At 40.1% G+C, this 26,264-nt stretch overlaps 1 protein-coding gene across 2 annotated transcripts in view; it reads right to left on the reverse strand.

Moving 5' to 3' along the window:
- Nucleotides 1–26,264, reverse strand: part of LOC117830650 (matrix metalloproteinase-17-like) — a 169,925-nt gene that overhangs the window by 125,399 nt on the left and 18,262 nt on the right. Inside the window, exon 1 of one of the 2 annotated variants that reach the window (XM_034708839.1) lies at nucleotides 10,245–10,329. The exons of the other annotated variant lie outside the window; for it this stretch is intronic. The gene's annotated coding sequence lies outside the window, so the exon portion shown is untranslated. Of the gene's footprint in view, nucleotides 1–10,244; nucleotides 10,330–26,264 lie in introns of those variants that run through there. 2 annotated transcript variants of the gene reach the window in all.

A 26,264-nucleotide genomic window follows, 5' to 3' on the forward strand; every position in this document is an offset into this window, starting at 1 on the left:
TAACCATTAGTGAATGCTTTCTGGACCCTTATTGTAAAGTGTAACACATGCATCACTTAAGTAACACATTATAAATGCTAAACTGCCTCATAAGCATTACTTAACCATAATTAAGCATTAGTGAATGCTTTTTGGACCCTTATTGTAAAGTGTAACACATGTATCTCTTAGGTAACACATACTCTGAAGCAAAATGAGTTGTGTAGTTGAAGCAACACATATAAAGAATTTAACACATTTTATTTAGAATAAAACAGATAATCACAGATAACATCTCAACTGGCACAGAGAAGTACGGTGGCCCTGAGAGCTCACAGCACTGCAACTTAAGAAAACACATGCAAAAAGACAAAACACAAGCAAATTAAGAAAACATCTTCATCAATTTGACAACACATGCGCAGCATTTAGAAAACGCGATGCAAAGACCATAACACAATACATTAGAAAAACGCCCTGCAAATAGACAGCAACACAACACAAGTGTTTCCAGAGGACACTTAAAAGTGATGCACACGCTTATGCTTATGCTTATGAGGCAGTTTAGCATTTATAATGTGTTACTTAAGTGATGCATGTGTTACACTTTACAATAAGGGTCCAGAAAGCATTCACTAATGGTTAACTAATTAAGTTTTGTAACTTTTATTAATGCTTAATAATGTATTAATTAACTCTGAGCAGTGGACATTAATTAACTGCTTATTAATGCATTAACTAATGTGTTAGTTAATGTTAGGTAATACATTATGACGATTATTAAACTGTTAATTAATGCTTAATAATGCATTAACTAACGCTAATTAAGGGACCCTTATTGTAAAGTGTTACCGAAATGAGCAAATACTAATGGTCCCTTACTATAGCAGCCTCTACCATCAGTGAGTGAATGTGGTGTGAATGGGTGAATGTGACGAGTGCATTGAGTGGTCAGAAAGACTAGAGAAGCGCTATACAAGTACCAGTCCATTTACCATCCATTTACCAATAGAAGGAGGTGGCCTGGAGGATCACAGCAGTGTTGACTTGTTCTCCAAATTCCAGTCCAATCAAGCAGCTGTGCAACAACAAACTCTAATCCATGAGAGCCCGGCCTTGCAACTTCCAGGACTCAGATGATCTGTCACTAATGTGTTGGTACCAGACATCACAGCACACCTTTCTAGATTCCATTTACCATTAGTATTAACTAATCCCATTCATACACCGTGGGTAGTTAGGGGATCGATTTCTTGCCCAAGGATACTTCGGCACGTGAATAGCGGGACATGGGATCGGACCCCTGACCTTTTGATTGAGAGACAACCGACTCTACCACTGATCCAGCACTCCACATAAGGCATCAATTTGTCTGAGTTAATGATGTACCACGTTGCAGATATGCCTTTTTCAAATAAACACCAGTTTTGGTTTCTTCTGATATCTGCACTTCATGCACACACACTAATATAGACCTGATAAAGTAGGTTGAATTAGTTATTGAGTGTTACTATCTCAATCTCATACTGTACCAAACTTTAACTTGAATCGCTTCTCATTCTGTCATTAATTATTTACTGTATGTAAGAAATAAATGGTCAAATTAGAGACAATTAAATGCAATTTTAAATGTGTCGTTATTAGTGATGGACTGTGTTGAGTAGTCTATGTATTGTTTTAAATGCTAGTATGTTTTTTTTAGCGTTTGTATTGTACTTTTGTTAACATCTTCCTGCCCAGGGACCACAGATGAAAATTAGCTTATAGCTAACTCTGGCTGGACAGTTTTTGTTTTGCATGGCCCCTGTCAAATAAACTAATAAATAAAAAGAAAATAAGATTGAACCCTGGTTCTTAGGCACTGAAAGGCTAATTCAGTACCCCAGTTTTTCCAGATACCCTTTCATCAACTCTCCCACCCATTTTTGCGCAAACTCTAATTAGGTGTGCAGACATCCCTCAGTGCTCTGCAAAGCAACATATCCCTGTTTTCTCCTCTGCTGGAGTTTTATCAGTTCAACACTTCCAGCCAAGCAGCATTTGATCAGTCGGAACAACACCTTTCATCACTGTCAATAAGCTAACATTCATCATCCGCTGCATGCTTTTTAGGAGACAGCGTTGCACTGATGCACTACACTGTGCTACAATTTGATAACCTCCAAAACCACACTGTTGATGTACCACCTACTGCAACATCAGTCATTTTTCCTCAGCACTCAACTCTGTGAGATTCAGCTTTCTGTCTTATGGAGTTCTTTCTAACAAATGTGTAGACTAGCGTGTGCTCTTCTTGAATTCTTTCCATGGTCTAGGAATCTTGATTTCCTCGGTTGGGTGTTATGATGATAAATGTTTTCGGACAATGGAAGCTTTCAGTCTTCAAAGATTTACAATCTATACTGAGATGTGTTCCTATATCTGCTTGTAATGTGGTAAAGTCAGTACCCAGAGTCCAATATTTACTGAATTCTCAACATGAGATCATTTTGGCCTGAACTTCACTATTCATGCAGTAAATTACTTCAGTTTTTGAGCATGTATTCATCCTACTGGCCAAAACCTCATTGGATAATTTATCTATAAATGGTTCCTCAATTAAGTTTTCAGCAAAGGCTGTGTCATGATACAACTGGTCTTTAACACCAATTACCTGGGTTCAAGTTTAACACTTGGCAAGGGGCTCTTAATGTTTTCACAAGGACGAACAACCCTTTTAAGCATGTTTAATTAAAATATGGTTTGAAGCTTCAAAAAGCCCACAAGCCTTGGACTCAGAGTTGAACTGTCACCTACGACACTTATGGTACTACAAAAGACAAAGTAAATATGCATAATGACACAAAACTAAGCCCATCTTTTTCTCATGTAAAAAGAAAAACTAGCCAGTTTAAATTATATGACTTTTTTGTTTTTTTTGTTAAGTTATTTTTTTAGGGTATTTGCTTTTATGATAGAACAGCTGAAGAGAGACAGGAAATATGGGGAACAGAGAGGGGGGAAGACATGCAGTGCATTATGGCAGTTGGGAGTCGAACCGGCAACCTATGCAACGAGGACTATAGCCTCTGTATGTGAGGCGCTTAGACCGCTAGGCCACTAGTGCCCCAAAATATATGACTTTCTGCACCTTCATATAAATTTTACATATATCATACATACATGAAAATTAATATTGTAATGGTAAAATTGGTTCCTTTGTGGTCAACTGCCTGAGACGCCCCATCTCTTGTCCCCTCATCAAGACACCAGGTCCCATTGTGTTTTAAATTGTGACGTCTAGACCCTGAAACCTCCTTGATGAATACACAATCCCATCCTGGTGCAGATACCTACAACAGACAAAGGGTGTGAAAGGGTGTGAAACACACCTTAGGGACCCCGCCCTGATGTAGATACCTGCAACAGACAAAGGGTGTGAAACACACCTTAGGGGGCAGTCCTCAGGTATAAATGTTCAAGCTTTCCCCATGTTCGAGGTCTTTCTTCATTCCAACCGCTCGGGTGTTGACTGACCTTTTCCTTGCAAAGAAAATAAAACCTTGTCGGCCGGCAGAAGTCTCTATTTCATTATTCACCAGTAACGGGAAGTAACGGCGAAAACTTCCACAACAATTTACAAACTGGCAACCAGGAAAATTCTGCCCCTGCACATATTATCTGGCTGCATGCCACTTGTGCAAATAGAAAAAAGGAAAAAAGAAAACAACCATGAAATGAAGCATGTCTTTGAGATGACATACTGCATAACAGCAGGCAGTCATTCTGCAGTTATCAGTCTGTAACACAGCTTGCAAAGTGTTACATTTGATAAACGAAGACAGTTTTGTGTTTGATTGAGAAGACTTTCAACAAAATGCAGACATGGTTTCGAAATGAAAGACTGTGTAGGGAAGGAACAAAATTGAATTTGCAGGCCTGGTTCAAGGTTACTTTTGATATTGCTTCTCTCTTCGATTACTTGTCACAAGGGATGTCTATGATTAGTTGACTGGGCAATTTATTTCCCCAACCTCGCTAGTTGTCAGACAAACTAGTTGGTTGAACTGTTTTTATTTTCATCGATCTAAACCCAAAATGCTAGTTAACTGTTGCATCAATTGCTGGGGCTCTGGTAAATGAGCCTGCTCTCCTCGCTCTACTGCCTGAGTAAACCAGCACAGAGAACTGATGCCATCTCATAGGAGCAGTGTGTTTCAGCAGGTTTGGATCTACAAAAGGGAGATATTGTATGTGGATGTTTTAGATTGAACTGGCATACAACCAACTTGGAGCAATGTGTAAAGACATTCAGCCCAGGCATGCAGACTTAAACTTGCAAAGATGACCAAATGCTGGTGGTGCTAGCACTGCTAACGTTAGCCAGACCAAGCAAACAAATTTGATGTCACTTATGCAGACATTGATCCTGCTTAGTCTGACATAAGCAATAAGAGATGACTCCCAAACAGCTCTTCGACCGTTTTGGCTTTTTTTAATCAGCCATTTGTAGCATTTTGTAGTTTTGACCTATAACTAATATGTGTGCATGCATTTTATTGTAATTATTAATTGTTTGGGTATAAAAAAATCAATATTAAACTATCAAACACCATTCCAGTGAACACCATTGCCCACACCCTGCATCTGATTGGTTGCACTGCTCACACATTGACAGAATATTCAGTCAGTGCATGGTGTGCTAGTGGCTGAGCAGTGTGTTGAGTAGAGCTGGGCGTTATTGAAAAAAGATGTTATCACGATGCAATTGTTTTTTATATCAGTCATATCTATAATTATCATGATGAATATCAAATCATTATTTAATTTATAATTGAATGCAGATTTTTGCCCCTTAGTTAAAGTTGAAGACGGTTTGTTAGCTTGTATCTGGATTTAGTTTCTGATAAGCTTCTTGAGTCCCTCATTTCTGACAGTGCCAACAGGAAGCAGGTCTTAAGTGTAAGATGAGATTTTTGTGAAGTCCCAGTTTGTAGATTCTTATTTTTCTCAGGTTGAGGTAATTGGATTTAAATTTACAACAAAGGACTTTAAGCCCACCTACTTCTTACTTTTTGACATGATTGGCTGTTCAATGCCGTCGTCTTATTCTGTTTAATGTTGGGTGGCAACTAGCATTTAAGATACATTAGCTCCCCCTTCCTTTCCAGTGGTTGGGGGGGATGTAACTACAGGTGTATTTGTTATATTTATATTGAGAAAAATTGTATCACAATAATTATCTTTTGCAATTTATCGCCCAGCCCTAGTGGTGAGAAGATCATCCCTTTATCCTGTTTTGTATTGAATAATGATAACAACAAAAAGGCAAAAAATAGGAAACCAGCTCTAAAGCAGGAGCCGACTCATATCATTCACAGACAAGAGCTGGCTCTTAGAACGGTCATTCACGACCGACACATCACTACTATGAAAGATATGTTTCTTATAGCAACTTGCAACTTAAGAGGCTACAGCTATAGTCTTGGACCATGTTCAGAAGTAATAAGTAAAATGCTCTCAACATCCTACTTGTGACACCATTATATTGAAGTAATGCATTGAGAGAAATCCTTTATGATACTGAACTTCAAGGGAACTTGCACACATGGATTTAGATTAATAATGTTGCAAATTTGGTTGTTAAAGGTGACATATCATGCAAAATTGACTTTTTAATAGTTCTCTACCTGAAATATGTTTCCCTGGCATGTCTACAAACCCCCCGAGAATGAAGAAAATCCATTCTGCCCCTGTTCTGATTTCTCCACCTTTCTGTAAATGTGTGTGAAACGAGCCGTTTCAGTTTCAGTGTTTTTCATGTCACAACAATATCCGGTCTGTAACTGAAGTCAGAGCTCAGAGCTTGTTCAGCCCATAGACTGTATAAAATACAACTCAACCCCTCCTCTGTTTTTCATTCCCTGCACACGTGTGCTAACAAGGAGCATAGGAGGGAGACATGCTAGTTGTAGGCTGTCTTAATAAACACAAAGGTCGGTTTTACTCCCCACGTCTGCAGATTTGAAGATCTAGTGGATGATTTTTATTTATCATGGAAAAGTGCTAGCGCTAGTTAGCATAGCCACATAGCTACATGTTTGTAGCTGTGTACCAAGACACACGTCTACATACTGACAAATAAAACAACAAGAAACACTAAATCTGTGACCAATGGTTCAGAAAGGTCCTGCTGCAGTATATTCAGCCAACATGTAAACATTAGATCAACGTGCTGGACAGCCGAGGCCACATCCACTTCCTGAGGGGGCGTGGTCAGAGAGAAAACAGAGTGTTCTGAGGAGGGCAGAAGAAGAGGGTTTTTCAGGCATGCCAAAATCTGATGTCAAAGTGTTTTTTTGAGCATAAACTTTAAAGACATGTTTTGGAGACCTCTTAGACCAATATATATTGATGAAAAAAGCGTGATATGTCACCTTTAAGCATTGAAATAGCTTGAAAAATAATGTCACTGCACTAAACATTACAGGAACCTCTTTCTGTAAGAATCAACTTGATTAGACAAATAGCCAAACACCTACCCAGGAGCTCAGACATACATATTACAGAAACACATATAATACTCTTTTATCTAAATCCACATTTTTAAAAAAATGCTGTGGACAACACATATTTTACACACACACACACACACATTCTGATTGTCTAACACTGACAGCAGGTATGACAGCTTTGACCTACACACTGTGTGGGTTGTAGTTTGTGGATGTGAATTAATCCTGGAGCTTCGCTTCTATAATCCCTCAATATGGAGAGGTTTTGAGTCAACAAGGAACAAGAAATTCATAAAAATTAAAAGACTGTCAGAATGTATACTGGTATTACTATGTAACTATAGCTATTATACAGAATGGAAGAACAGATGACTAAAATTTAACATTATGTGCACTGTACCGAGTGCATTATGTAAATATTTTATTTGCTATAGCATCATTAATGCAGTTATAGACATCTGGATATTTTGGTGTTACCCTGAATGTGTCAGCCCATGTTTATTTGATTTAACTGCTGTAATTTAAAATTAGAAAAAGGAATAGGGCTAGATAAGATCTTGACTTCTTCCTATGCTCTTTCCAAACATTGTTTTTGTAATGTCAGAGTCTCTACAGTAAGTATTATGTTGCAGCTTTGTGTGCTTGCCCGTATGTCTTTTTACATTTTATTTTTAAATCAAATTGTAAGATGTTTGAAGTGAATACAAAAAATATTGGCTTGTATCTCTCTCCAATAAGTTAGAGTCATGGTATTCACAGAATGCAATCTTATGGTCTCTAGGGGATTTAAATGGAAAGCTTGTTTGAGAAGTGAAGTCGTGCTGTCTGCCAAAGAAACTTACTTTCCCAGATCAGATCAAGTTTTTTACAGTAACAGCAATGTGTAGCTGTGGATAAAACAAATACATCCAACAAACTGCTGTCTGCATTTCTGCAACAAAGAAAAACGTCCAAACGGAGGGGAAAGAATAATTTAAAGTAGAAAACCAAGCTTCATGTGTGTGAGACATTGATTAATGTGGGCTGGGATTTGAAATGTTTCTGTATTGCAGATGAATCAGTGATCAGTGTAGCGTTTGAAACAGGAGGGTTGAGGCAGTGAGGGATTGTGTGGGTGACTGAGTCTGTGGAACAACAGGGCAGAGTTTATGTGATTTCATAAATGTGGCTTCTTTGTGCTCTGCTAATGCAAAGACACTTGAAATATGTTTGTATTCTCATTTTACATCCCACACCGAAACCAGTTGTAAAGAAAGCGTGGGCTCAAGTGAAACAGACAAAAGAAACACTTCCTTCAGAATCTTCTTCATCACTTAAGAGTAAGCCAGTTAAATTCACAAATATTTTTGTTCTCCTATTTGTCCCTTTATCTTCTTTTGACTGATGCTTTTCAGATCCAGAAAGGCAGCTTTTTTAAATCTGAATATACTGGCTTGGTGTTTTACTGCCTGAAACTATAAGCAGAAAATATGGAAATACATCTTGAGGTGGGATGATTTAAAAAGTAGCCTAAAGGTCCTTACCATAGAATACAGCCGGTGTACAGTGACAATGAAATCCCATTTAGCTACCAGTTTGAAAGTCAAAAACAGTATATTTGATAAAAAAGCTAGAATTAAATATCTCAACAATCTGACTATAGCCACCACTCATGGCTATGATGCTTAACACTGCCTGGAAACTTGGGTTATTAGGCTCTTACATACTGGCATTTCAAGGCGGGATACTTGCACCTCTGTTACTCCCTGCTGCAACCAGTCGCGGTTCTGGTGAGGGGCCAACAGGGGCCAGTGCCCCTGTAAAACTGAACCTGGACACCCCTGTGAGCCAATGTTACAGGCGGAAAACATGCGTGTGGCACTTGGTTCCAGTCCCTTAGAGCGCTAAGGGACTCATGTTGAGTGTAAACAGCCAAACAGCTGCTGTCAGTCTGCATCTTGATCTAGTACACAGTAGTATATATATGTCTAGTATATAGGGATGCACTGATGTTTTGCCAGTTTGTTCTCAGCCGGTCCTCCCCCTTCTCAGTCTCTTTTGTCAGGGTTGAATGTGTCCCTCTGACAACACCCTTGGCCCCAGCCTGGCCCCCCCCAGTAAAATTGGTGTAGAACCACCACTGGCTGCAACATGTAAGACACAGAGGTGTAGTGATGGGGCAAAGTCGTTCTGCCTCTGATCCTCCCTCAGATGTTGTAACAGAGGCAGAGTAAAGGGAAGGCAGTGGGGATATGAAGCTTCAGGAGGTGGAAGGGCCAAACAGCACTGTGTGTGAGTGAGTGAGTGAGTGAGTGAGTGTGTGTGTGTATATATGGCCCTCCCTGAATGCTATGTGAAATCACACACTGGGATACCAACAATAGCTGTTTCAGGGTGCAATGTGTAGGTACAAAGGCATAGTGATGCTGGGCTGCAATGTGTAAAGCCTGATTTGTACTTCTACAGCTAATCTACACTGTAGCGTACGCCGTAGGTTTGTGCAACCCTGTACCTATGCACTTAGCCTAGTGCACCATCTCAAAAATCTAACTATGCGTCAAAACAACGCAGACTGCAAGCCCTGTGATTGGTCCACAGGGTAGAATCATGTCACCTCTACTGATTCAGCAGCCACACATGCCATCTCCTCTGACATCTACTTTAACTACAGTATGATCAACAGATGCTCAACATTTATCAGCTTCAACTCAGACATAATGGGATTGGATTCAGTCGCCATGGTTTCATATGCACAAACAAACACAGAATGTAGTGAGGCTGGAAACTGGTTGATAGGAATAGCATAAAAATTGCACTGCCAACTAGTGTTTGGACAGTGTAATGCAGAGTGACACAGACATTCCAATGCACAAGTTTGTAGTTCTCACAGTGGCATAGGAAATTAAATTACAGCATAGCTACAGAGTATAGTAAACGCAGCACTATAACCCAGTCTTCAGAGGCTATCAAATAAATAAAAAACACACCACTATCCAACTTGTCCAAAGCAATACTTACAGAAAGTTTCCATGCTGTTTTATTGAGTGCAGCCAGCTTTCTAGCCTTGGAGCTGATATTAGCAGTTCCCTTTGATATGTAAAAGAGCCATCCCAGAAGAGACAGGAACAAACAAACTTTAACAGACATCTGTCCAGGATGCACCCAGAAAAGTAGACTGTTTTTTGCATTACTGTGTGCTAGCTACTAGCTAGTGTGGCCTCATAAGTGATTCAACCTATGGGTCTATGATGTCCTCCTTAAAAATCCTAAGGCAACAGACACTCGACTCTAACATGGACTAAGGAAATGGAGACTCAGATTCTTCTTTGATGACTCGGACTTGAGATATGACCAGGACTTTGATGGGGTTTGGTGACTCTCGGGACTTGAGACTTGACTCAAACTTGAAGTTTGGGGACTCAATTAAACAACCTCCCCTCACTCTTCTGACATTCATACTCTTGATGAAAGAAACAGACTAACTGCAACCCAATTCCTCCAATGACTTCTTTCTTTCTTTTCTTTTCTATTAGTGTAAAAAGTCTGTTTTATCCTGATGCTGGTTCACTGAACAATGTGTGGTGTGAAGTCAAACATGCCGGGTCCAGGGCAGGTTACAAAAGTTTATTTCTCAACAGAAAGGATCAGCTCAGTGCAGACAAAGGACTGAGTTCGGATGTGGAGGATTTGTACTATCAAACAAAAAGGGACAAAAAAGGAGATATGAAATATCTAAATAAACAATGTTGCATAATACTGATAAAGATAATATAGAACTAAGGCGTTACTTACATCAGTAATGCATCCACTCGAGGTAATAGTTCAAAACCACATGGTACAAACATTTCAACAAAAGGAGTCACTGGCACATGGTAGGTTTGGAGGGAAAAGGAAGAACAAAGGCTTGGGTGCAGGCTTTTATAGTGTAGGGGGCGTGGCTTAGGTGATCAGGTGTGGCCTAGTGAATTAACAGTCAGGTAGAGTGGAGACTTGTGATTTAACAATTAGTCCTTCACCACACCTAACCCCTACATCAACTTTCATAGGTCTCCTGTTTTACCTGTAACACTGTTGTTTTACTGCCTTTCTTCATAGCGACAAGCTTAGTAAGGGAAAGTAAAAGTATGAGTTTAACTGCTTTTAGGCAGTCATAAAATCCAAGCAAACCCACATAGCGTCTCTCCTGCCAGACTGCCCCGAGCACCATCATCTCAAGAGTGGATCAAACTGGACAGGTTTTTATTACCTTAACGTCTGCTTCAAAAGGGGTTCAGCTGTCTTCACTGTGGAGATCAGAGCAGAGAGTGATAGAGCAGCCATGTTACCCTGTTCCTCACTTCCCTCTGTATCAATAGACAACAAGTACACACACTCGTTCTGTGGTTAAACTACTTTTTGTATATGATTTTCTCTCAGATGAGAGAGAGATGTGTGCTGATGAAGACAAAATAAAATGTCAGCTATGTTCACACTTCCTCCTGCCTCTACTAACATCCACTCACCTCTCACTCTCCGTCTGAAACACATGCAACTGCTGAATTGATGAATGAGTTTCCTGTTTCGGAGCGAGCTGCGTTTGGTTCTGGCAGACCTGAGGTCAAAGTTCACTGTTGTTTAACTTTGACCTGCAAATAGAAACAGCTGCATCTTATGCTTGGAAATGGAGCAGTCATTATTCTAACAGTGTGCCTCATCTTCGCCCGCCTTGTACGATGTCACACAACCAGACTACAAGCTTCGGTATCAATCTCGCACATTTGTAATTTCATTATCACCACAGCAACATGTCTTGAAAGCAGAATCAGTTGCTCCCCAGAGTACGTAGCCTCCTCTGTCACACAATACCTCCCTGTTTAGCCCTGATGAACAGCTGAAGAGTCCCTTCATCTACAGCCTCGCAGACAGGAAACGAGCCCCTGGGAGACGTTTAACCTCACGACCTCATTGACTCTTACAGGGGCATGCTAGCCATACCATTATAGAACTGACATCATTTCTTCCTTCCTCCAGGATGAGCTCACACAAAAGGATATGGAGCTACACTAGAACTGAAGTAAAAGTTTTAAAAGTGAGAGCAGCATGTAGCATTCTGAGACAATTTTTGAGAGTCCATTAATTAATGTCAATTACAGATGAAGCTTTGAGGGCCTCGGGTGTTGTTCGCTGACAACAAAGCAAGAAGACTTTGTTTTGATCATGGAAGAAAGAGGGGGAGCTGTTCAGAGCAGAAAACTTGATGTATTATGCACACACTGCAAGCAATGTAAGCAAATAAAGTAACACAAAAAGTGTGAATTGCTAGGTTTGACAATCTTCCTGAGGCAGCATCACAACTTTGATTTTGATCATTACAAGGAACCTGAGCTTCTGAAAAGTTGTAGGAAAGATGTTGTGAATGAGATGCAAACATTCAAAAATAACTGTACTAAAATAACACAGGACCTTATATAGAGTATCCTGAATCTACCCACTGCATCATTTCTTTGAGCTCAAATCTTGAGGCCTTGTGATGAAAAATGACTCAGCAGGAGGAATTCAATCTTGAAATGCAAGAACAACACTTTATGGTACCAAAACTTCCCAAAATGCCCTGCAATATGACAGGGTAACAGCATGTCCCAGGACCCTGAAACTGAAGCAGGTAAATGGAAATTATCCATCATGGTTGGTTTTTAGTTTTAACACCTGCACTTCTACTTCTGTCACATATCAAAATGTCTTATAAATAAAGTGCAGTCAAGACTTTGTCTGAGGAAGTTTGTGCACACGTCCTGTGTGAAAACACCCACAGAGGATTTGGAATGAAATCCAACTGTGTCTGTAAATCTTTGTCTTGCCGCATGTGGGGACAGTAAAGAAGTGAAATGGATGCTGATAGCTACCAGCAGCTATATGCAACTAAAGTTACATTTGCTGCAGGGAATGTGGACTTTATTCAGGTTGAGTTCTGCTGTGGACAGCAGTAAAAACTGAGTCCTGATGGTGTGTGATAACATGGAGATAAAGAAAGTAAAGCTCTCAGATATACTGAGCAACTGCTTACTTACTGTATTGACCTTCAAATAAGACATCATGTGTAGAAATTACAACACTGAGTGATATTCTATGCAAAACTACACATCTGTATTTAAACTACAGAATGTACACACCTGTTTCTGAACACAGTGGGTAATACTTCTTTGCTACAGAGTTGACCTGTCACATTGAAACAGAGTGCCACTTCGAGGCAAAGTCGCCCTGCCTGTGATCCACAGCTGGAGGTGTAATGGGGGAACACTGCAGCATTGTGTAGCGTTCAAGTCAGTCAAACAGCAGTGTGTGTGTGTGTGTGCTTGTTTTAGTGTGTGTAGTGTAGCTCCCACTATGCGTTCACATACCGTGCCTCTTGCACCTTTGCTACACAGTAATACAATGTGAAATCACACACTACGACAACATCACGCCTTTGAGTTCAATGTGTACATGCAAAGGTAAAGTGACGGCCAGACTTTATATGGTGCTGTGCGGGGCTAGCGTTGCATCATGGGATGTCAACTGCTTTATTTGGCGAAGCTCTCATCTTGGCTCAGCAAAGTATATAATGTGACCTTAACAGTTATTAAAGGGTAAATGAAATGCATTTATAAAGCAGATTCTAAGTCCTCCAACCTCTTATGGTGATATTACACTACATATCCCATTCAACCTTTAACATTTATACACTGATTGGCATCAAAGAGCCAATCTGCCCATCAGAATTTGACTAATCTCTTACACACACACACTGGTGGCTCAATCTTCAGTAGCAATTTGGGGTTCAGCGTCTTGCTCAAGGACATGTAGACCGCTAGAGCTGGATATCAAACTGCCAAGCTTACTATAGAGCGCCAAACCACTGAGCCACTGCCGCTCCACAGGTGTCTTGAGAGTCCAGTTCAGCCTACCCTTGTAACATCTTTTCTTCTGCCGGAGAGGCAATTAATTACCAAGGGTAAAAGAGACAAGCTAGTATCCTGACACCTTTCCAGTGGAAATGGATCACAGACTATCAGCCAAGCGGCTAAGAAACCACTGTAGTATGACTAGCCGTTCAAAAGGTGTATGAAAATGCCAAGAAACAAAATGAGAGTGTGACAGATTCACAGCTTGAATACTTGAAATCAGACCTGGCATAATTTCAGTATTTCATTAGGCTGTAGCAGAGAATCTTATTTTTCTTTCATAAGCAGGAATGCTTGAAGAGTGAAGATTTATACTTGGAGTGACAGTACCTCTGCAAAACTGTCTCACCAGATAGTGTTCTTGAAATACAAAAATGCACCTCCCCATGTAAATACTACTACTACTACTACTACTACTACTACTACTACTACTACTATTAATAATAATAATAATAATAATAATAATAATAATAATAATTAAATTGAGGATTCTTTTTACACTCAGGTAAGCTCATATTGGGTAAAATATGGTACTGTGTTTTTGCTTTGGTATATGACTTGCGGTGTAGCTTACTGCTGAGTAGCTTTAGCCTTTCCTTTCTTGGTAACCATGGTAACATTGTTTACATACGAGATCAGCTGTTAGCAGCCAGTAGCATGTCGATGCTAAACGATGCTAGGCCTGATGTTCCCTGACATGCTGGTACTGAGGTGCAAGCTAAGAAAAGAAGACATGGACCTGTCCTTCCACTCACCGTTATGGGGAATGTAAGATCTATCTACGATAAGGTGGACGAGCTAACCCAGCACCAGAGGGAATACTGGCAGAATAGCATCATGCTAACAGAGCTAACACCGGACACGAACGCCACATTGGAAGGATTTCACCTGCTGTGGGCGGACAGGATACAGGAGAGCAAGACTGAACTAACTGGTGAGGAAGGCCAGCTCAGTCCTGGACCCTTTGGAGGTGGTGGCTGACAGGAGGATTATGGACAAGCTGTCGTCTCTGATGAACATTTCTTTCTTTTTTTTTAAATATTTGTTCTTGTTAAATTCTTGTACTGTACACCTTTTTGTTTGCTGCTGTAATTCCATGAATTTTCCCATTTTGGGATGAATAAAGGAGTATCTTATCTTATAATTATATTGTTTTGCATAGTTATGTTTCACTACTTTGTTTTATTTTTGTTTTTCTCTTAAGGTGACGTTTTGAGATAAGCCCTCTTTGGGTTTCTGCCTTACCTGCACATGTGATTGGTTTTATTCACTTTACATTCTGTTTTTTTGAAAAATTGTTCTAGTAAACTAAAACAAAATAAAACAAAATAAGGAAAAGATTGGACGAAATTGAAAAAATCCCAAAAGTGTTTACCTCATGAAGGCAAAGCTTTGACATCATCCGAGAGCAGCTCTGTTAAGAAATTCTCAACTCAACATCATATAAGCCAATTAGAATATATCACAGAGATTTGAATGTTCTTTTCAAGCAGTCCCCTGCTTCTTATGTTGCTCTTCACAGAGATTTCCCTCTTATTAATTTTATCTGAACATTCATGGCTGTTAGAGGTTTACACAAAGATGTTATCATCATTCAAAGCAGTCAGTTCCAGTTTGATATCAGCAGCTTAATCAGAGAGGGTGGTTTACATAAAATATTAGACTGGGATGATGGAGGATCCATAGATGGAAAGCTTCTTTAAGTGTGTTTGACTGAGAAGCTCCTGAAAGTATTCCAAAGGCATATCCTGTGTGTAAACACAATTTACCATAGAAATGAAGGATCGAGTCTCATTTGTGCAAACAGATAAGATCAAAGAGTGCGGATACAGGAGGAGGAGGGGGAAACTGAGGGCGACATGCAGCTTGAATGACACGTTTAATCGAACAGAAAATTGCAACTGGATTGCCAGGCGGTAAAAGTGTGAAGAAATTAATCCATGCCAAGAAGTCAACCACCTACTGATGCATTTCCCTTACCTCTCCTTTCACGCCTTTAAACTGAACATGACCTCTTTCTCCTTGTTTAGATGTCTCCCTGCAGGTGTGTATTTGGATTATACAGCTCACAGACAACTCTCCACTCTTGTTTGCAATCCTTCAGGAGGAGGCTTTTTTTTTTTTTTTCAAAAAAATGATGCCAAAACATTAGAAACTCTTTAAGAATCACATATTCCAAGATTTCCCTTCATTAAGTGTTATATCTTTCCATCCATCCATCCATCCATTATCTTGACCGCTTATTCCATTAGGGGTCACGGGGGGCTGGAGCCTATCCCAGCTGGCTTTGGGTGGAAGGCAGGGTCGCCAACCTATCACAGGGCTAACACAGAGAGACAGACAACCATTCATGCACACACTCACACCTACGGGCAATTTAGAGTGATCAATCAATCTGAGCATGTTTTTGGATTGTGGGAGGAAGCCGGAGAACCCGGAGAGAACCCACGCATGCACGGGGAGAACATGCAAACTCCACACAGAAAGGCACCTGCCCGGCCGGGGATCTGAACCAGGAACCTTCCAGCTGTGAGGCAACAGCGCTACCCACTGCACCACCGTGCAGCCCTATATCTTTCCAATTAATACAAATAATACAATCTAAAACTAGCCCTGAATTACTTTATTAGACTAAGAAAATTGGTAATGGGATGTCCACTGTTTGAATTAAGATAGCAGGTATTCATTTGCATTAGTCATCTGTGTTAATGAGTAAAAAGAAGTGCTCTTCATTAGTGTGACAAAGTTAATTCTGGAGTTTTTTGGTGCAGAGTCAATATGAATAAAACTTTCAGAGTATAGTCTGAACTTACAAAAAAATGCAGGCGCTATTTTTTGTGTGTGTGTGTGTGTGTGTGTGTGTGTGTGTGTGTGTGTGTGTGTGTGTTTCAGCCTTTGAGCTACATAATTAGCCCACAGTAGGAGTTTCCTATTATCAGTCATCCAAGAACCATGCAGAGATCACAGGAAAATCTAAATAATTCACAAATACAATCCTTTAGATAAAGTGTTAAAAAATGTATTCAGCATAAATGCCCCTGTCAAGTTATTTTACGTGATACAAGACAATTGATAACAGATAAGCCTCCCTGTGCTCTCTGCTGGAATGCAACAGACACAAATGTAACTGGAGTTGGGGAGCTGCAGCTAAGAGCCACTGCAGACAAACAAAGTTTAGTCCCTTCGTATCCCTTTGTGCAGAGCAAAGAACACGTTCATTAGTTCTTCAGAGCACGACTGCACTAACAGAAATCTTGAAATTTCTTCCTTTCACCTCTTGTTTTCATTAGCAGCGCTAGCTCTCTGAACTGCTCTCTCCCTTGCTTGCAGCAGCTTTAAGCTCCAAGAGTCAGCCAATGAGCCAAAGAGGAACATGTACAGGCGGGGAGATTGTTGCGGGTACAGGACTGTAAAGAAAAGAAAAAGGATGTTTTTTAATCCATTTGATGCATCGATGTGAGGGGGCAGGAACATTGATGCACTATCAGGAAAAATAAACACTGAGATACTTTGTAGTATTGATCATTTTGCACAGATGTTTGTTTGTTTGTTTGAAGCCACCAGCTCTAGTGCAACAGAGGTGACCTTACCTGTGGCTGCCTTCACAGTCATGTACCACATGTGTCTACACAGATTAGCCAGCAGTCAGTTGGAGGTGATATTACTGATTCACGCAAATTTCCGACATAAAGGTTGGAAGGTCCAAAGGTATTCCCCTCCAGAGTAAAAAACTCTTGTTGCAGTACACATAAATGATGATGATTTTGAGATAGAGAAGAAACCAGAGTAACCCTGCCTCTAATTAAATTGTATTGGTCTGCCAGGCATTTGTTACTGTCACCTGATGTGTCAAAGTGTGATCCTCTATCATGCAGTGTTTGTGCTCTGGCTTTGTTGTGAATTGTTTGTTACTTGAGGCAACAAACACTGTGTTGACTTGTTACTTTATTGAATGATTTATGAAGGGAACTCTTAACATTGTTTACAACATTTCATGTGAAAAACCATCACATGTATTAATGATTTAAGTTATATTTCCGATGTTGACAGGAAGTGCTTTTATTTTGAAGAACAAAAGTAACACGTCACTGTTTCCTGTTGCCAACTTGACTGATGTTGATCAGAAGTAAGGGTGCAGAAGTCTGTGATTTATCTTCTCCTTTCTGTAATCAAGCAAATATGAACAGTAAACAGTTCAGCTTGAATGACATCTGTTCATCTCACTGGAGCTTCCACTTCATGACAGGCTGCAACCTGACTCATGACAAACTAGGGCATGTCACAGACAAATAAAGTGGTGCAATGTCACCTATAAACATGCTATTTCCAGACATAACGAGGGCAATGGACACTGATGCTCACCATTATACAGGCTTGACAGGCCAGGAGAGCAGGATATCTTAACTGGTCATCTTAAAGGTGACATATCATGCAACAGGGACTTTTTAATGGTTCTCTACCTGAAATATGTTTCCCTGGCATGTCTACAAACCCCCCGAGAATGAAAAAAATCCATTCTGCCCCTGTTCTGATTTCTCCACCTTTCTGTAAATGTGTGTGAAACGAGTCGTTTCAGACTTCAGTGTTTTTGTTACGTCACAACAATATCCGGTCTGTCACGGAGTCAGAGCTCGGAGCTTGTTCAGCCCATAGACTGTATAAAATAATACTGAATCCCTCCTCCGTTTTTCATTACCTGCACACATGTGTGCTAACAAGGAGCTTAGGAGGGAGGCATGCTAGTTGTAGGCTGTCTTAATAAACACAAAGGTCGGTTTTACTCCCCACGTCTGCAGATTTGAAGATCTAGTGGATGATTTTCATTTGTCATGGATAAGTGCTAGCGCTAGTTAGCAAAGCCACATAGCTACATGTTCATAGCTGTAGCTGTAGCTGTGTACCAAGACACACGTCTACATACTGACAAATAAAACAACAAGTAACACAGAATCTATGACCAATCCTTCAGAAAAGGTCCCGCTGCCTTTCTGGTAGCGGTCGGTTTTACTCCCCACGTCTGCAGATTTGAAGATCTAGTGGATGATTTTTATTTGTCATGGATAAGTGCTAGCGCTAGTTAGCATAGCCACATAGCTACATGTTCATAGCTGTAGCTGTGTACCAAGACACACGTCGACATACTGACAAATAAAACAACAAGAAACACAGAATCTGTGACCAATCCTTCAGAAAAGGTCCTGCTGCCTTTCTGGTAGAGGTCGGTTTTACTCCCCACGTCTGCAGATTTGAAGATCTAGTGGATGATTTTTATTTATCATGGATAAGTGCTAGTTCTAGTTAGCATAGCAACATAGCTACATGTTCGTAGCTGTGTACCAAGACACACGTCTACATACTGACAAATAAAACAACAAGAAACACTAAATCTGTGACCAATCCTTCAGAAAGGTCCTGCTGCAGGCACCTCTCCGTCAGGAAAAGATTCTGGATCAGATTCAGAGGGTTGAAGTGACGTGATCTCTGAGCAGCCGTGTATATTCAGCCAACATGTAAACATTAGATCAACGTGCCGGAGAGCCGTGGCCACATCCGTTTCCTGAGGGGGCGTGGTCAGAGAGAAAACAGAGTGTTCTGAGGAGGACTGAAGAAGAGGGTTTTTCAGGCAGACCAAAACCTGATTTCAAAGTGTTTTTTTGAGCATAAACTTTAAAGACATGATTTGGGGACCTCTTAGACCAATATATATTGATGAAGAAAGCGTGATATGTCACCTTTAAAACAAACTGCCACAGAAATTGTCACCACCACTTTTTTTACCTTGTCAGATTGACACTGACCAAAATATCATTACAATCACAAAGCTGACAAAACACCATCACAGTGAAACCTTCAAACCCTGTGACCATCTGACTGTCTAACACAGGGGCGTCAAACTCATTTCAGTTCAGGGGCCACATACAGCCCATGTTGATCTGAAGAGGGCCAGAATCCAGTCTGGACTCTGGCATTGCTCAAATTGCAGGTTTCACAGTCTATATAAAAAGCAGACTGTCACATACTGTACTTTCCAGTCTTGTAACAAAGAAACAGGAAGGACCAGCAGGAGACTCACTTTCTGACATCATTTGAAAAGTATTAATTCAAACTGTGGATTTTCAGCTGGAAAATCATAACAGAATAACCTATAAATAACAACAACTCTAAATGTTTCCCTTTGTTGTAATGCAAAAAAGTACAAGTACATTTTGAAAATGTTCACATTTAATGAAGTCTCTTTCTAAAAAAACAGCTGTTGTATTTTTCACCATGATGAGTCTCATAGTGGGGCCGAATATTTTACTCTTTAAGCACTGGAACCTGATGCAAACACACCAAACACACAGGTTTCCTATTCACCTGACACAGAGTGAAATGTTAACTAAAAAGAACAGATAGATTATAATAATGAAGAAGGTAAAGTTGATTTGTTTTGGACCCCTCAGCTCCAGCATGAACAGTGTTGTATGAAGGGGTGTAGTGCTAGTGTTAGTAGTTAGTGGATCATCTTATAGTGCTCTAAAAAGTCTTCATGAATCTCAACCGGATTATGCAAACAGCAAGTCATCTATTTTCTCACTTTGAGAACAAAAGTCCAGGAAAAAAAGCGTGACCCCCGCAGGACAAATTTGAAATAGTAGTTACTTTTATTGAAAAATTGCAGTTAATGTCTCTGCAATTTTTTCAACTTTGCAAAGTCCTTCCACAAGCCGGATTGGAACCTCTGGCGGGCCGGTTTTGGCCCGCGGGCCGCATGTCTGACACCCCTGGTCTAACATGACAAACTAAGTTTTAAATGTTCCCGTTGGTGTTCATTCTGTTCCAGTAAAAGCCCTTGAGCAGTCTACTACAGCTTCATTTATCAACTTAATACTTTTGGCAGCAGCAGACTTGCATTCATTCTTCCATTACTGGTTTTGTGTACCACTCCTTTCTTTCTTTAATTAATTAATGGAGAATTATGACTTCATTATCCTGCATAACATCTAGAGAATTAAGTTGTAAACTTGCAATTAGACAAAACTGCTCATTCAGAACGTTTCTGGATGAACACAGTGTGGATTTGGTAGCTCTTTTAGTTTTCTTCATTCTTTGTCCTCACTTGGAATGATCAGAACACATTAAAAAAAAAACAACCTTGAACTGTATTGAGCAGTGATGATTTTCTTGCAATAGAAAAACTGCTCTTTCTTGCATAAGGGCGCATAATCCAGCTGAATCTGGTGCACACGAGTCACAGTTAGAAACAGTGAGACTTATGTTTCTGAATGGAAATACACAGAGCATCAGTAATCTTTAGACCTCAAATTATCTGGAGCGGTTGACACATTAACCACCATTTTTGTTCTTATAAAACAACATTGCAAGCGCATCCACAATAAAACTGGCACAACCTACTATCTCTGTTTATCAGATTTATGAACGGAGCCTCTTTAACGAGTGTGCTTCAGAAAGAATAATGCACACATGAGCTGTTATTACCTTTTACGAGGGCTTAACCCATGTATTATTGCAGAGGGCTGAGAAAAGCACTCTTTGTAATAAAGTTCATTTTAGTTAACTTAAAGTGGAATACAGTTTTTTGTCAGATATTTTACATTCAGCAGAGGTTCAGCTACAAAATATCTCAATTCAAAGTCTCAAAATTAGAACCCCAGTTCCAAAAGGGTGTGCAAAGTGTTCATGAAAACAGAATTTGATAGGTTTGCAAATTAGGTATACCTTATATTCTAGCAAAATAGAGCAAAGGCAACATATCAAATGTTGAAAATAAAAAATGTATCTGCATTTTAAACTTGATTCCAGGAATACATTTGAAAAAAGTTGGGACACAGACAATAACGTACTGTAAAAGATGTGTTGTGCTAAAATACAATAAAAACCTGGAGGAACATCTCCAAACTAATTAGGGTAATTTGCAACAAGTTGGTCACATGACTAAAAAAGGACATACTGAGTTGAGTTTCTCACAAGTATAGCTGGGAAGAAGCTCACCACTCTGTGAAAGACTGCGTGAGCAAATAGTTCAACACATTCCAAACCATGGTCCTCAATGTGAAACTGCAAAGAATTAGGGGATTTCATCAACTACAGTACACAATATAATTCAAAAGGGACAAGGCAGAAAACAATACCGGATGGAAACCACATCATGGGCTCCAAATCACTTCAAAAATCTGCAACTTTAAGTACATGGTTTGCTGCTTCATCCATAAACGCAGGTTAAAGGTGACATATCATGCAAAATGGACTTTTTAATGGTTCTTTACCTGAAATATGTTTCCCTGGCATGTCTACAAACACCCCGAGAATGAAAAAAATCCATTCTGCCCCTGTTCTGATTTCTCCACCTTTCTGTAAATGTGTGTGAAACGAGCCGTTTCAGACTTCAGTGTTTTTGTTACGTAACAACAATATCCGGTCTGTCACGGAGTCAGAGCTCGGAGCTTGTTCAGCCCATAGACTGTATAAAATAATACTGAATCCCTCCTCCGTTTTTCATTACCTGCACAAATGTGTGCTAACAAGGAGCTTAGGAGGGAGGCATGCTAGTTGTAGGCTGTCTTAATAAACACAAAGGTCGGTTTTACTCCCCACGTCTGCAGATTTGAAGATCTAGTGGATGATTTTTATTTATCATGGATAAGTGCTAGCGCTAGTTAGCATAGCTACATAGCTACATGTCGTAGCTGTAGCTGTGTACCAAGACACATGTCGACATACTGACAAATAAAACAACAAGAAACACTAAATCTGTGACCAATCCTTCAGAAAGGTCCTGCTGTCTTTCTGGCAGAGGTCGGTTTTACTCCCCACGTCTGCAGATTTGAAGATCTAGTGGATGATTTTTATTTATCATGGATAAGTGCTAGCGCTAGTTAGCATAGCCACATAGCTACATGTTCGTAGCTGTGTACCAAGACACACGCGACATACTGATAAATAAAACAACAAGAAACACTAAATCTGTGACCAATCCTTCAGAAAGGTCCTGCTACAGGCGCCTCTCCGTCAGGATCAGATTCTGGATCAGATTCAGAGGGTTGAAGTAACGTGATCTCTGAGCAGCCGTGTATATTCAGCCAACATGTAAACATTAGATCAACGTGCTGGAGAGCCGAGGGCACATCCACTTCCTGAGGGGGCGTGGTCAGAGAGAAAACAGAGTGTTCTGAGGAGGACTGAAGAAGAGGGTTTTTCAGGCAGACCAAAATCTGATTTCAAAGTGTTTTTTTGAGCATAAACTTTAAAGACATGTTTTGGGGACCTCTTAGACCAATATATATTGATGAAAAAAGCGTGATATGTCACCTTTAAAACTGTACAATGCATAGAGGCAATACCAGCAACTTCTCTGGGCCCAAGCCCATTTAAGACAGACTGAGGAGAAGTGGAAGGCTGTTCTGTGGTCTGACAAATTTAAATTTGACATTATTTTTGGAAATCATGGACAACACAACCGCCACTCTAATGAGGAGTCGGACTACTCAGTTTGTTGTAAGCACAGTTTCAAAGTCAGCGTCTGTGATGGTATGGGACGTATAAGTGCCCATGGCATGGTTAGCTTAAACATCTGAAGGTATCATTAATGCTAAACAATGAATTCTGGTCTTAGAGAATCAGGTGCTGCTATTCAGAAAATGCCTTTTGCTAGAATGGCCTTGCATTTTTCAGCAAGACAATGCCAAACCACATTCTGTTGTTACAGCAACATGGCTCTGTAGTAGAAGAGTCCAGGTGCTAAACTGACCTTTCTGCAATCTTGTCGACTTATTATGAAATGACAAATATGACAAGGAGAGCCTGCATTGTTAAGCAGCTAAAATCCTATCAGGCACAACATTTCAACATTTCACTTTGGGACAACATTACACTTGCAAAACTCCAGAAACTGGTCTCCTCAGTCCCCTAATGTTTAGAAGTGTTGCAACACAATGGTAAACATGCTCCTGTCCCTTTTAAAAATAGTTTTCATGGAACATTTTTCAGTTACACCATCTGATGTGTTGTCTCTGTCCTGTTTTCAATTACAGAAAGGGTTTAGATCATTTGCAAACCATCAAAATGTTTTCATCAATTTCAGCAGCAACAGCATCCCAACTTTGGTGGAATTGGGGTTGTAGGTCAATAAATCCTTTTTCTATGAAATCTGATATTGCAGTTATCTGCTGTTTTGGCCAAAAGGACATAAGAACACATTCAATTTGATTACATACGTTTCATTTCAGTGACGTTCTTTGTCAGACAACTACACAAGTGGGAGTGTTTCTACTTTTTATGCTGGATTGAATGCAGTGCACAGAAAAAATAGAACAAAAAAAATAGATGACATACAACAAAATTCATCCGTTAGATTTCAGGCTGCTTCTGGCAAACAGATGGCATTAACACCACCCTGCTGAAACAGTCCATCACTTCTCAACAGGATGTTTGCTCTTCTGCAGATACAATGTGAATATAATGGGTTCAAATCTGACTTGTTGACAAGATGCAGCACATTCTAATGGGTGTGCTTATTCTGACACCCAGTTTCCATTCAGTCTGAGGTGTGAATGTCATTTTCAACACATTTGGGAGGACAATCTGTCCTAATTTGCATGTTTATGTGAGTGAGAGCGTGACAGTGGGGATTAAAATGTGACTGTAAGTGAATCATCTAATCCGCGGTTTAGGAACAGCTGGTTGTACAGCGAGCTGAGACTCAACTTGTGTCTGTTCCTGGAGGCAGCGGGTAGAAAGGTGGAGAGACAGGAGCGTTAAGAGAAAGGAGTAGTGAGACAGAAAGGAGAGGAGAATACAAAGAGGAAATGACACAAAGAATGAGAGAGGGAAGACAGAGATAAACAAAGAGGGAAGAAAAGGGGGGGAAAAAAAGTGATCACGCTCAGGGGAAAAAGTAACACAGAAAGTAAAAACAAACAGAATGGAGAGTGAAAAGGAGAAAATAGGAAGGGAGAACATAAAATACAAGGAGATTGTGAAAGACAGAAGCTTAGGGGAAGAGGAAAGGAGTCTCCATGGCTCCTCGCAGAAAGGAAACCAGGTTATTGGGAGAAATTAGGTTGAAGCAGGATTGTGGAGCACGTTTCCATACACTGGAATAAGGTCGGCCCTCATTTATCAAGCAGGTTTTCACACAGTATTATCAGTCAAGTGTGCAAACTCTCATTTCCATATGTAATCTGCTTTTTTTATGTGTTAAACAGTGCATGCATTTTAAAGCCACACATGCAAGGAGGAATCAGAGACACAGATACAAACGTAAGATACACCAGAAATATGCAAATACTGCTAATGCTAGCCACACCTCTGAAGAAAACAATAATTCCAAAACACACACTTATGTGTACTTTGCAAGGACTTCAAACACGGCTGACCTTGACATGACATGATTAGTTAAATGATGTATAGTTCAGGTAGGGCAGGAACCTCTATGCTGAGACTATTATCGCTGGCTCATGAGAGGATTTTGCTTCCTCTGTGCCAGCAGCAACTCAGCTCAATTCAAGAGGCCAACAGGAGTTTCAATTCAGTGTCAGTTTTAAGTTTGGCAGACCTAGAATTTTATGGTAAAAGGCTGTGCATTTTCAGTTGCACAGAAATGTTACCCCTGCATCATTGCAGCAGACTGAGTATGAATGAGTGGGGGATGATTTCAGGACAGAAAGGGATGGGGAGGAAAACAAGGACTTAGAACATGTCAGCCAGAGATTAAAGATAAACAAACTGATGGAGCCAATTAGAACATCCCCTTAATTTAATTTAAGAGGCATAAGTTTCAGTGGCTCCACTCAGGGAAATAAGCCCCCAAACCTTCTTTGAAGTTCTTCTCTCTGTGGGCGGTAATGTGGCATGGAGCTGAGCCAAGGCCTAAAAACACAGGGACTGAATCAAGCTCACCCTGTGTCCCCCTGAAAGTGGGGATAATGGAAGAAGGATGTAAAGTTACATAAAAAGCCTGGGCAACAATACACTGACACACACCTGAGAGATTTTAACCAGAGTCAATCTTCAGTTTGTTTGTTTACTATCTCTCTGTGTTTAATTTATATGCCTCAGATGATCTATTTAGAGTAAAATTTAGGATGCACTCGTGTGTTGTGTACGTTCAACTATCAATGTCAGCTTTTGATTGTTATTCACATTAAATGTCCCACAGGATCCAAACACTGAATCATAAAGTACAAATGATTTTGGGGTTGAAGTGATACACTCGACTCACACTATACAATTCACAATGGTGGATGCACAATATTAAATTTTCATGTTGTTTTTTAAGAGTGGAAGCAACCAGGTTTGTGTTAAATCTTTAAAAGAGAGACATAGTCTCATAAAGTAGTTATTTGTAAAGTTTTATTTTGTCCTTTTTCCTGCCTGGCACCCTAGGTTACTTTATTTCCTGTTCTGATAATAAGCATGCTTTTATTTTGAAAGGACAAAAACGGTGCTTCAGCAAGACCATACATTTATAAGGTGAAACGACAACAGTCAAATGGACAGTCAGCAATAATAAATGGTCTGGTATTAGTACCAAACAATCACCTCTGGCGTTTAAAAATGAACCCAATACGTAAGTGCTATAAACTGCAGTTCCTCAAGTGTCCACTTGAGGCTGGCTCCAAAAGCAAAGGAAACCCCATAAGGGTTAAAATGCCCAACTTTACATTGTAAAGAAACATGTTTTCAGCCTGGTTCACAAAATGTTTTTAGTCAATTTTGGTCATTTTTCTTCTTCCTACACACTGTTAGAGGTTTATTGTTTATAGCACATGGTTGCACGATTGAGGGCATGGCTGAGTTCACTGATGGGTGGCTGTATTGTAGCTGTTTCACCAGGAGGTGAAAAGCCTGCATCAGTTCCACCTTTTTGCCTGTTAAGATTGACCGAAAGTTA

The sequence above is a fragment of the Notolabrus celidotus genome, chromosome 19, assembly GCF_009762535.1.
Source record: "Notolabrus celidotus isolate fNotCel1 chromosome 19, fNotCel1.pri, whole genome shotgun sequence".
Classification (NCBI taxonomy): Eukaryota; Metazoa; Chordata; class Actinopteri; order Labriformes; family Labridae; genus Notolabrus; species Notolabrus celidotus.